The following is a 13,048-nucleotide window of genomic DNA, read 5'->3' as shown; positions in this document are numbered from 1 at the left end:
CATAGAAAAGGCTAAGGTAGGGTGTCAGGACTCTACACTCCTCCTTCTCCCCCCCCCTTCTGATTGGTCAGTCAACATCTATCAAAGGACATTGTGAATGGCCCCAACCTGCAAGCTGTAGGTGATTGAGGTATTTACATCTTTCCCTGGAAGTCATCACACAGATGGAGTTACTGCAGTCAGTGAAAGAGCAGATGAGGGAGAGAAACTCAACCGACACCAGGCAGGACTTGTTCTGGCTATTGTATTTCAGTCCAGTTTATTTCAGCAAGTCATGGAGGCTTGGGATCCAGTGGAGGTGGGATGAAAAGAGGAAGAATGTCAATGGCAACCACAGAGTAGAGTGGGGTGGCATTCTATCCTTCCTCCCCTTAGTTACATTTAAGAGGTAGCTGCCCAGAGCGGCTGGGGCAACTCAGTTAGGTGGGCAAAGTAAAAATAATAAATTTATTTAATTATTATAGTTGAGGGGTTTTTATTCTCGTTCTGGCACACTAGAAAAAGAGACATAGCTCCCTTAAGCTTTGTCAGCTTGGTGAGTTGTTGTTGTTTTCCCCCTCCCTTGGGTTGTATTGTGGCTTCAAAGCATTGCTGGTGTGTTTGTGTTCTTATTAAAAATGAGCCTTGCGATTCTCCGTAGCATTTCCTGGAGTGGAGGTTTCCATGGAGACTCTACTCCAGGAAATGCCTTGGTTTGCATTTTCAAAGAACCCTTGTCGCTCCCCAGCCTTGCCCGACAGATGTTTGTGTTCTTAAGAAAGAGTCTTGGAGTTGTGATTTTCCGTACTGGGTTTCCCTGGAGTCTAAACTAGTATGCAAAACTAGCAACTGTAGTCAAAGCCCACCTGCATAACTCTACAATTTCCTGTATCTGTCTATCTTTGAAACAGATACATTCTGATGCTAGTTAAACATTGAAGAGCTGGCTTGCCTCCTTGCCACGGGCATGTGAAGAGGTATGTGTGCGTTGCAACCATGTAGAACACAAAGACCCCAATTGTTTATTTCAGGAAGCATTCTAACAGAACATAGATGTGTCAGAAGCTGCCTTATATTGAGTCAGACCATTGTCCATCTGGGTCCCCATTTTCTACACTGACTGGCCATGGCTGGCCAGGATTTCAATCAGGGTACAATTCTTAGCCGTATGTGGACATGCCAGGAACCTTTTGCATACAAAACAGATGCTCTACTGAACTATGGTCCCATTTACTTTGCTGTAAATGATGCTGGGGAAGAGATTCATACGTGTGGTACAAAACTGTTCATCAGAATGGAAATGACATCAAATACTGTCTGGCACAGCCCCTGGTAACCTAGATGTAATGGGTTTAGGGGTTGCTCGTGCGTAAGTTGCCGCCACTCCTGGCTAGGTTACCTGGTTGAACCCTTTCTGACCGGACAGCCTCTAGCTTCGTGGCTGTCTCAGTCGCTGGCAGAATCTGTCAGTGGGCGTTTCTTGAACTTCTTCCAGCACAAAAGTTCCTTGACGCCTAGTCTCCGCCTAGTCTCCCTGCGCGGAAGCCTTCTGCGCAGGGAGGGTGTGGGCAGCGGAGGACCCGTACTCTCTCCGCTGGTCTCCGGCGAGGAGTCTTGGAGCCTCCTCTCTGATTCCCCCATCTGCCCCCCTTCTCCACTGGTGTTACGCTGATTTCCTTCCCCAGCGGACAGGCTGCCTCTCTCCCTACTGAGACCCTCTCCGGCATCCCTCTGGAGCCTTCCCTCCGCCTCTAGCTCCGATGGCAGTTCCCTGACACTAGATTTCTCCATTTATTAAGAAAATTATGAATCAGTTTATCTAGCAAGATATACTGTTACCCACAGAGAACTGTGTTATTTTTCCAGAAATGTTGGTATCATTCTAATGTGTAAGAAAGGAGATGTTTAAGTGCTCAAATCGGGAGAAATGCCCCTTCTCAAATGACAAACTGTTTCCAATAAACCTATGCCAGTTCATTCAAGTTCTCAAGCATACTTTTGATTTTCACAGAGTTACTGTTGGGTGGTTTGGAGCACCCCAAAATCATGTGCCTGATAAATGAAGATTCTGTGTATGTGTGTGTGATAGAGAGAGAGAGAGAGAGAGAGAGAGAGAGAAGAATGACTTAAGACAACTTCACACATTGCAGTATAACATACACTATCATATTTGAAGCTATTTCTCTTTCCTCTTTTTTTGCATCAATTTCTTATCCGAGGGACAGGCAACATATTGCCCTCCAGATATCGCTGAACTACAGGTCCCATCATCCTTCACCATTGGCCATGCTGGCTGTGGTTAATGGGAGTTGAAGTCCAACCATATCTGGAGGGCACCACATTGATTAGTGCTTCCTTAGCCATACATTAAGTTCTGTAGGGGAGCCCTACTAATAGTTCCATCCTTTACCTGAGTCACAATAGGGTCTTCTCAGTCATGGCTCCTTGATTTGTGGGATTCCCTCCAGCTGGAAATGCTCTCACTCGCCTCATTGACGTAATGTTCTGTTCAACTTATGAGGGTTGACGAATTGATTGTGGTGTTTCTTACGTATTGTGGTGGTGCTGATTTTCCCTATGACATGCTTTCAGTTTGCGGTTTTATTTCTGATGTTTTATTTTTATTATTTTATTGTCAATTGTTCACTGCTCCAAGAACTTTTGTGGAAGGGCGGTCTGCAAATACAGTAAATAATAATTTCTCTTTCTCATATCTTCTTGCTTTCCAGCTCCTGCTTTCTCTTTTCTTTGATTGCAGGTTTGGTTGGGACTTTCTGTTTCTTTTTGTGTCTCTCAAAACAGAAGCAACTACAGCAACATGAAAATGGATTGTTTAAAGCATCTTTATTGTCCTCTTCCTCTGTGCACTTCAGGATGTGGTCTCCCTTTTATCCTTAAAATAACCCTGCAAAATAGTTAGGCAGAGAGTGAGAGAGCGCACCAAAGCATCACCTACTAAGCTTTGTGGCTTGAACCCAGGAATCTGCACTCTAAATCTAACCACTGGACCACACTCAACCCTTCGCTTTACTACTTCTTTCTGATATGGCTGCAGTAGCATTCCCTTCCGTTTTGGCTGCAGAAAATATGGTATATCAGTGCCGTTAATTACTGTCAGAAGCACAGGCAACTTCCTAAGATTATGAGGCACGTATTGCTGATAAGAACAGTTCAACAGTGGCACCAATTACTTTGCTGGGGGCTGAGGTCTTCAAGCAAAGTATGGACTGCTATCTCTTCAGGTGCTCTAGCTCTGAATTTCCTGCATCAAGCAAAGAGCCAGACTTTATTAGTCTTCTTCAACTTGGTGCCCTATAGATATTTTGAACTAGAATGACCATCATCCTTGACCATTGGCCATGCTGGCTGGGATTGATGAGAGTTTGGGTCCAAAATATGGAGGAGGGTTGGGGAATGTTTGACTAGATGTCCTAAAAGGTTCCCCCCAACTCTTTGGTTACCACCTAGTCCAGCATTCCCCAAACCCATATCCTCCATGACTCTCTGCAAGGGCCTAATGAGCTGCTTGCCATGTATGTTTGTGAAAATTTTCTATCTTTTTACTACCTGGCCATCTCTCTGCAACAGTCCTCTCTGCAACAGCCACCCAATTTAAGATCCTTTGTTTGCATGTTAAATAGAAAGCTCAGCTTTCAGATGCGAGGTGTAACCTCAAACTTCCCATAGTTTTTTACACAGCCTTAGCTGCATTTGCTGAAATTTGCTGCACTGTGTGGCTGGAACATGGATCAAGTGTGTGGGAGGGGTTGAAAAATGTAGAGATGAAAAAATTGATCAAGCTTAAAGTGTGGCTTTTAACAAACAAGGGACACTTCAGATCACAGTGATTGGCAGTAGAGAAATTAATTCCTGGAGTGGGGACACACAAGCATCACATTTATGCCTACTGTGGTAAATACCTCTATGCACCTACTGAAATTCCAAGAATCTTAAAGAAGTGATCACAGCTCAAGAACACCATCTCCCCCTCCCCGCCCCCCCAAATACCCAAATATTAGCTTGCTTGTGGCTAAAAAGGAAGCCAGTTCCATGAAAGAAATGGAAACTAAGATTTTGCAGTTTGAATTACATCTTTTAGAAGCCGGCCAGCAGCATTATTTCGGACATCCCAGAGGTTTCTAATTCCCACTAACAGAGAGGGTCCTCTGGAGTACTTGAGGACACACTGTGACCAGCTGGCTACACACTCTGTTGATAAAGTTTCTCAACTTTGGAGTAACCTTGACTCCACAGTTCTTGTAGTTTCAGATTTACCCAGTGCCAGAGTTGGTGGTGTGTTGTGGGATCAGTTTCAACTTTTGCAGTCAGCTGATGTGGACAAGGTGCTGCAGGTATGCAGTCTGGGGTTTCCCCCCAGATTTAGATTTGTCCTACTGAAGGCCCAGGTAGACACTCTGGCAAGAAGCGCCTTTTAGCAACTGCACATGCTACAACAGCTATGGCCGTTCCTGGGCGGGGAGAGCTTGACCACGGTAGTTCATGCATTGGTGCCTTAAATATTAGATCACAGCAATGTGCTTTACGTGAAGCTTCCCTTCCATTTGATCCAGAAGCTGCAGTTAGTGTATAATGCTGCAGCATAACTACCGACAGGAGTGAGACCTTGTCAGCATATAGCACCTCTACTCAGAGATCTGCACTGGTTGCTGATTTGCTACTGGGCCAAGTTTAAGTTGTTAATATTAGTATATAAAGGCATCAATTGCTTGAAGCCAGTTTACTCGTGGGATTGCCTTTCTTCGTATGTGCCCACTCAACGGCTTTGATCTGTGGAACTTACACTGTTACAAGTGCCACACAATATTCATTATGCACTTGTAAGAAATGTATATTTTAGTGTGGCAGCCCCTATACTTCAGGAACTACCTGCATATTGACATCAGGCAAATGCCTCACTGTATTCTTTCTGGCAACTGTTTATAACATTTTTGTTTAGGCAAGCCTAGCTAGGCACATAGAAATTGATGTGTTTTCATATTTTTTAGTTTACAGCTGATTTTAATCGCTTTTTAAAAAATTACATGTTTTTAATTGATCATTTAAAAACTTATTGTCAGCCACTTATTGTTTCATTCAAGTGGTATATAATTTTTGTTACATAAATAAGATTTTCTAGCCACAACATTATCTGTCACAGTCAGGTTCTCGTGTAGGGATGCTCTAGAAATTTGTTCTTTGCAAATTTTTATAATTGCCTTGAACTGATACACACATCCCAATCTAGATCTCTGAATGCAGTTCTCCAGATTTCACCTATGACTTTTGCAATGCTGTTCTCATATTTTTCTTTAAAAAATGAACCCAAAATGCATATAAAAATGCGCACTTTAGGATAAATTATTTGAAACTGCATTCTTTGAGAGTACATTTAAAAATGGGTACTTTGTAATAATAATAACCATATTTTGCGCAAAATATGGTCTGAAGCTCAACATCAAAAAAACGAAGATCATGGCCACTAGGCCCATCACCTCCTGGCAAATAGAAGGGGAAGAAATGGAGGCAGTGAGAGATTTTACTTTCTTGGGCTCCATGATCACTGCAGATGGTGACAGCAGCCACGAAATTAAAAGACGCCTGCTCCTTGGGAGAAAGGCGATGGCAAACCTAGACAACATCTTAAAAAGCAGAGACATCACCTTGCCAACAAAGGTCCGTATAGTAAAAGCCATGGTTTTCCCAGTAGTGATGTATGGAAGTGAGAGCTGGACCATAAAGAAGGCTGATCGCCGAAGAATTGATGCTTTTGAACTGTGGTGCTGGAGGAGACTCTTGAGAGTCCCATGGACTGCAAGAAGATCAAACCTATCCATTCTTAAGGAAATCAGCCCTGAGTGCTCACTGGAAGGACAGATCGTGAAGCTGAGGCTCCAATACTTTGGCCACCTCATGAGAAGAGAAGACTCCCTGGAAAAGACCCTGATGTTGGGAAAGATGGAGGGCACAAGAAGAAGGGGACGACAGAGGACAAGATAGTTAGACAGTGTTCTCGAAGCTACAAACATGAGTTTGACCAAACTGGGGGAGGCGGTGGAAGATAGGAGTGCCTGGCGTGCTCTGGTCCATGGAGTCATGAAGAGTCGGACACAACTAAACGACTAAACAACAACAATAATAATAACAATAAAGTTCAATAATACTTAAAATACCAACTTTTGTGTGGCACTCAGCAGGGAGGAGGATGGGGACAAAACTAGTATTAGAGACATCACCTTGCCAACAAAGGTCCGTATAGTTAAAGCTATACTTTTCCCAGTAGTGATGTACGGAAGTGAGAGCTGGACCATAAAGAAGGCTGATCACCGAAGAATTGATGCTTTTGAATTATGGTGCTGGAGGAGACTCTTGAGAGTCCCATGGACTGCAAGAAGATCAAACGTATCCATTCTTAAGGAAATGAGCCCTGAGTGCTCACTGGAAGGACAGATCCTGAAGCTGAGGCTCCAATAATTTGGCCACGTCATGAGAAGAGAAGACTCCCTGGAAAAGACCCTGATGTTGGGAAAGATGGAGGGCACAAGGAGAAGGGGACGACAGAGGACAAGATGGTTGGATAGTGTTCTCGAAGCTACCAGCATGAGTTTGACTAAACTGCGGGAGGCAGTGGAAGACAGAAGTGCCTGGCGTGCTCTGGTCCATGGGGTCACGAAGAGTCGGACATGACTAAACAACTAAACAACATTCTGCAATGCCAGTCTCAATGGGCATCAGCCCCCAGTGGACTACATCAGTTCTGTAGCCACATCAAGTCCACCAGTCCTCTCTAAACAGCTTGCCAAGTCTTGTCAAGTTGTTGCTGAAGGGATCAACATATTTTTTCTAATATCCTCCTTCAGATCGCAAACAGGGACTCACATGACTGAATGCTCTGACATAAACAAGCAAAAAGCTGAGGCTTGAACCTTTCACCCTGATATACTTCATATCTAGGTGGAGGGAAGTTTTCTATGGAGAAGCATTCTATCGTGCATTGCATGGGGTTTGGACTAGATGATCCTTGTGGTCCCTTCCAGCTCTACAATTCTATGTGTTTCCCTGTATACAGTTTGGTAGACACTGGTACAGTAGGCGTTAACTTTGAGGCAGCTAGGCTGGAGCTGACTCCTCTAAACTTTCAAGTAGCACTGTTGTACACTGCTCCTAAGCCTTTGACAGGGTTAAGAACTTAGGAAGCTGCCTTACAATGAGTCTGGCCAATGGTTCTTCTAGTTTTATATATGTTAAAGGTAATATAAGTTGAGTGGTGAACATGCGCAACAACCAGAAGAGGGAATTGGGCACACTTTCCAGCCAATATGCATACTCTCCAACAGGCCTTGGGGAATGTGCACATCTCAATGGCACTTTGGAGGAATGTGCATGACTCCCTCTTCATGAACAGATTATCTGCATATTCTCCATGAAGCCTGGTAAATGTGCACAGGGAGCAGCTGCTATGCATATTAACTATTCAACTTACATTGCGCCTAAGATATACAGTGACAAGCAGCAGCTCTGCAGGTTTTCAGATGGATGCCAGGATTGAACGTGGGACTTTGTTCATGCAAAAGTAGATCATTTACGACTGATCTATGGTCCTTCCGAAAGGGTTAAAACTGTGCCATTTTCTTGTGCTGAAAGAAATCCCTTCCCCCATACACCTTACCTCCAGAATAGACCCAAAATATGAAGAATCAGCTCACAGATCTACAGAAACACAAGCAAATATTAGGAGTAATTGCAGTTTTTTGATTCAGAGCAGGACAGCAGCAGAACGATTAGTCATTACAGTTCACTTCACAAGAAGAATGAATGGCTGATGCAGCTACAATTATATTCCCTGCTCAGTGTGCGCACAAAAGGAAACTCACCAGGAAGATCTAATTAGTATCTCTTTAGCAGACACTACTTCTGTAGTAGCAGAAGTGAATGAAGAAGCCTCATTTTGGAGCAGGTGTCCAACTGGCTTTCCCTCTGTCTGTAAGGTGTACACAGGTACTTGGAGCTCTTGGTTTGCTTAATTAGGGAGACAAAGTAGTAATTTCCCTGATTTGTTTTACAGCAGTCTTACATCTGAAGGATCTCTGCTATTTATCACATCTAGCACTTTTTCTCTCTGTAAGGTTACCTGCATTCATCATCTCAACAGCCCCATTAAGAAGATAATCATCATTTCCATTTGAGGAAAGATGGGCCATTATGCTGCACAGCATCCATGGGCACCCACCTCAGTGAGAATTGCACTGTTGGTTTTTTTAGCTTTCAGACAGTTGGAGGAGTACTATAGGCTGCATTTTCACAGACTGATGCTATGTATTGATTTCACTTGCAGCAGGGGATGGGGAACCTTCTACAGCTACTGGTGGGCAGGACCCTAATGGAAAAGTGGGTGGAGCAGTGAATGAAGATTTTACCATCATACAGAAGGCTAGTTTCTATACACAATCACACACCCCTTTCTATCCTCCACCCAGGCAAGCAAGAAGCAGTATCAGACTTCAAGGACACTTTCCAGCCAGACTAAAATAGGGAAGGTGCAAAGCAGAGTCAATGAGGGGTGTAGCCTGGGAACATTCTAAGGACCAGATAGAGAGGCCTGGAGGGCTGCATATGCTCCCCCCTCCAGACATTCCCTTCGGGGCACCCATAGAACTCTAGGTTAACCCTATACTTACCAAATATGCTGACAGTTAAAATGAAAATAAAGAATATCCCTATTTTATATACAATCAGTCCAGGACAGTAAAATCCAATTCCTTTGTGACTGACATAGGGGTACCTCTTTGACGTACTGTACCCTGAGAATGTTTTGGACTGAACATGACTGAATGCCGTCTTGTAGTAGACCATACTATTCTGGATGTATGAGTGTATGATTTGTGGGATCCCAAAGCTTATTTTGGGGTGCATATTCCTAGGTCTTTATTTGCTATCATCAGATGTCTTCACACATTCCTGAATGTTGCACACACACAAAAATGACTGGAGAAAAGAATTGCATACCTTGAAAGGTATGGTAATATGATATAGGGTATTCAGAAGCTTACTTTGGAGTTTGGGGACATATAAACCTTAGTTCTTTAAAAATGTTTTGATTGAGCTGCATTTTGAACTTTTGTGCAAATAAGGAACTATTAATCAACTTCAGTACTGTGTGAAATTCACACTTCTAGACCCCCACAAAAGGAACAGCAACATTTTATGTGTAGTACTCTCCTGAGTTCTTTACAGTATGGCTGTGGAATGTCTTCTAGAGAGGTGTTTGGAAACAGAAAAAGAAAAAAAAGGGGGGGGGGAGACACCAGCAGTATCCTAAGAAGCAGAGCTGCCAAAATACTTCAGTTTTGCATAAACTGTTGTCCTTCTTCCCAATATTATAAATGAACCATGAGGATTCAGGCAAAATGTAGGGCTGCAAATGTGCTTAGTTGAGATAATACTCAACAGACGGAGGAGGCACAGAGAAGGAACATAGTGGAGAGAGTGAAAGAATCCATCCGCCCTAGACAGTAATAGAGGGGAAGGAATCAGGTTGCAATGGAATGTGGTTGGGAAGATAAAAATCATTGGAAGAGCTGTCACCTACTTAAAAAACCTACATGTAGATTAGCTAGGCAATGCAATGTGGCAATGGAAGCATCTGTCACCATAGAAAATGGATCAGGAATACAAAATACTTTTTTTAAAAGCACACCCACATTTGGAGAGATAAATGAGAAGTCAATAAATAAATGAGAAAGGGAGAAATGTAAATAATAGCATAAGTGCTATCTAGAAATCAAAAGAAGGAATGTAGAATATCAGGAAGTTTAGACAGGCTCCAGCCAACCTTCTTTCTATCAATATTTCTTTTTCTTCCCTCTGACGTGCTTCAGGGCACATCAAGATTGCATAGGCTTGCGTGCTTCCAGTCTTCAGGTCAAAGAGCATTCTTAAGCATCCACCCTTACAGACTACCATTTAGAAACATCATTTTCTGTTGCTTGAAGTCCCTGATCATTCAGAGGTATGTCAGCTGACTACCTTTGATTTCCCAAACCTGCCAACTCATCAGAATCTCATTTCTAACAATTGTAAAATGAAAAGTTGGGCTGCTGTAGACTGCTGGCTTTGGGGCCATCTGCAGCCATAGCTGAATCCCGATCTGGAGGCTGTATTCCTTGGAAATAAAATTCTATTGATTAGACAGTGGGTGAAGATCAGGCTCCACACCTGGCCAACCCAGAGGCTTCATTTGTGCCTGCCAGTCACAGCAGCTGATGCTGCGTAAGAACATAAGAACAACTATGCTGGATCAGGCCAAAGGACCATCTAGTTCAGCATCCTAATCTCTCAGTGGCCAACCAGGAGCCCCAATGGGAATACCAACAAGCCAGACATGAATGCAACAGCACGCTTCTTACTTATGATTCTCTATCCAGCGGTATTCAGAGGCCTCCAACAATGCAGGGAGAACATAGCCATTGTGGCCAGCAGCCATTAATGGCCTCACCTTCCATGAATTTGCCCAGTCCTCTTAAAGCTGTCCAAGTTGGTGGCCATCACTACCTCCCATGGAAGCAAACTCCACTGCTTAACCATGTGCATTGTGAAGAAGTGTCCTGAATCTTCCCACATTCATTGTTGTTGGATGCTCCTGGGTTTTTTGTATTATGAGAGGGAGAGAAACATTTCCCTGTCCACTTTCTCCACACCATGTATGATGTTTTACATTTCTATCATGTCCCCTCTTACTTGCCTTTTCTCTAAACTAAAAAAGAAGAAGCCCCGAATGAGTATATCTTCATCTAAAAGGCTGTGGGCCTAGGAGGTGAGGGGACTGGGAGTTGCTATCCCTCTCCATTACATTTGTGTCTGAAACACTACACCCTCAGTATGTTCATTTGGTTCTCATTACTTTCCAGCTAAGGATGGAGTAAGCAGCCTACTCCTGTCACATTTCAGTTTTGCTAGAGTTCAGTCACAGGTCTGCCTTGTCCCATTTTCTGTAGACTTTTTTTGTTTGTTTGTAAGAAAGCACAAAAAAAATGTGTTTAGATTTTACACATTTTGTACCTCCTCCATAAAAAAACACATTTGGGGGGGGGGTTCAACTAAGTTCTACTCAGAGTAGACCTATTGAAATAATAGACTTAATCTAGTCATGTCCATTAATATTAATGGGTCTACTTTGAGTAGGATTAACATTGAATACAGCCCTTTGGATGTATTTTTTATGGGGAAGGCTTTTTAAATAATAATTATTATTATTTATGTAATAAAGTGCAAGGTTTCCAAGAAGAACAAAGAGAACCAAACCAGAGACAATTACAACTTAATTCATATAAACATTTAGTATGTGTACAATTACTACTCCCAGCTCAATATATATATTGAGATATATATAAAAATGTATATTTATACATTTTTTATCAAAACTTTGTGAGCCCATAACATATATTGAGAAATAATCCTTTTTTTTCTACAGTGTTCTATAAAAACACACCATCTTGAACAAAAACTGTCCTGCCTTTGACTTTGTTCTCTAGATGTAGCAAAGTACGTTGACTTTGCCATCAAAGCGTAATCTAATATTTTGTCATTTTGCCATAAGTTTAAGGGTGTTGTTACCACCTATTAAAGTCCAACTTTTTTTTAATTTGCCATAAACAGCATCCAAAACTCCAGTGAAGTTGGGGTTTGCCTTCCAATCCACAAGGAAGTTATTCTGACTGGTTCAGTCCCATGTGAAAAGCAAACTAAACCCATTCTTCTTCCAGCCCTAATTCCAGCCCTGCGCCTCAAAAGTGAAGGGAGAGCAGCTTGCTCACAAGAGGAGAGAATGAGGGCTGCCATTTCTCTCCAGGGTACCTGCTCTGGCTCTGTGAAGGCAAAAACGCAGGCAAGAGCAACATCACAGGGCTGAGATAAAAAAAAAGGCGGGAAAACTGAGACCTCATGGAACCATTTTAAGGTTTGACTAACAATTTCTTCGCTGCTCTCTTGGTATCCATGAATTCTAGTTGCTGCAGGGTCATTGTTGTTGTTAATTAGGTAATTAATTACCTAATTTACATACCACTTATTTGCCAGTTGGTGGCTGCTGGAAAAGCAATGGACTAGTGGCTGTGAAACTGTGGTCGAAGAAGGCCGCAGGCCCTCGTGGCATTCAAAATGGCGTCTGCTTGTGGTGAAGGGTTGCAGAGTGCCATAAACTGGCCTAACCATGCCAAGGATGGGCTTCTGCAGCTGAGAAGCTGCTATGTCCCTCTCTGGGGGCAAGGAAAAGGAGGTGAGGAGAGATGTGGAGCTGTCTGATTTCCCACTCCAAGCATGGGAAAGGGAGAAAGCTATGCACAGGATACTGCGCCAGAAGAGAGGAAAGACTTGACTCCTCAGGGATGCTGTTTTTGCTTGGGATTCAGCTCACCGCCAAACCATGGCCCCAAGTCCCTGACTAAAATGGCGCTCCTCTCTCCACAAACAAACAAGCACCTGAAGCAAAATTTGAATTGTTTCGCAGTAGCTCCGGATGCCAGAACCCAGCCGACTGTTAAATCATTGGGGGCCGGCCTGGGAGCCGAGGGGAAATGTCGCCACTAGGTGTTGTTCTTGCAATATGATGCATTTCCCAGAAGTAAAGACTGTCATAGGAACGTGGGAAGCTGCCTGATACTGAATCAGACAGTTGGTCCATCTTGCTCAGTCCTGCCTACACGGGCTGGCAGCATCTCTCCAGGATTTCAGACAGGGAATCTTTCCTAGCCCTGCCTGGAAGTGCCAGGAACTGAACCCAGCACCTCCTGCAAGCAAAGTACTTGTTCTGCTGAAGCCTTATTTACCTAGGGATCCATCAGCCACGCCATCCCCGGACCTTGGAGGGAACAAAAGTACCAGGAAAGCAAAATCTTCTTTGGAGAAAAAGTTTATTGAAATCTGTGCACAGAGACAATATCTGTACACAGAGACAACCAGCTGGATAGCTCCTGAAAATATACTGGCTGTAAAGCAAGACACTTCAGCAAACTTTCTTATACTCTCTGAGCACTCTTCCCCCCTCCCATACCTTCTCAAATTATTCCCTTACATG

At 43.3% G+C, this 13,048-nt stretch overlaps 1 protein-coding gene and 1 long non-coding RNA gene across 4 annotated transcripts in view; one reads left to right on the top strand and one right to left on the bottom strand.

Annotated features, from left to right (window-relative positions):
- LOC308482783 (uncharacterized protein) overlaps positions 1 to 13,048 on the top strand; it is a 232,402-nt gene that overhangs the window by 33,052 nt on the left and 186,302 nt on the right. The window lies entirely within an intron of this gene.
- Positions 2,709 to 12,779, bottom strand: LOC308482822. 3 transcript variants are annotated; one of them, XR_013989426.1, is made up of 5 exons: positions 12,038 to 12,779; positions 10,383 to 10,729; positions 7,851 to 7,995; positions 7,646 to 7,686; positions 2,709 to 2,884 (listed from the first exon to the last, which is right to left on the bottom strand). It is a non-coding gene; the product is annotated as an uncharacterized lncRNA (long non-coding RNA). The 3 variants fall into 3 exon arrangements; XR_013989424.1 differs by having other exon boundaries at positions 10,383 to 12,779; XR_013989425.1 differs by lacking the exon at positions 7,646 to 7,686 and having other exon boundaries at positions 10,383 to 12,779.

This window comes from Podarcis pityusensis, assembly GCF_964106645.2.
Source record: "Podarcis pityusensis genome assembly, chromosome: 8".
Lineage (NCBI taxonomy): Eukaryota > Metazoa > Chordata > Lepidosauria > Squamata > Lacertidae > Podarcis > Podarcis pityusensis.
This window is presented reverse-complemented; position numbering and strand designations above follow the sequence as displayed.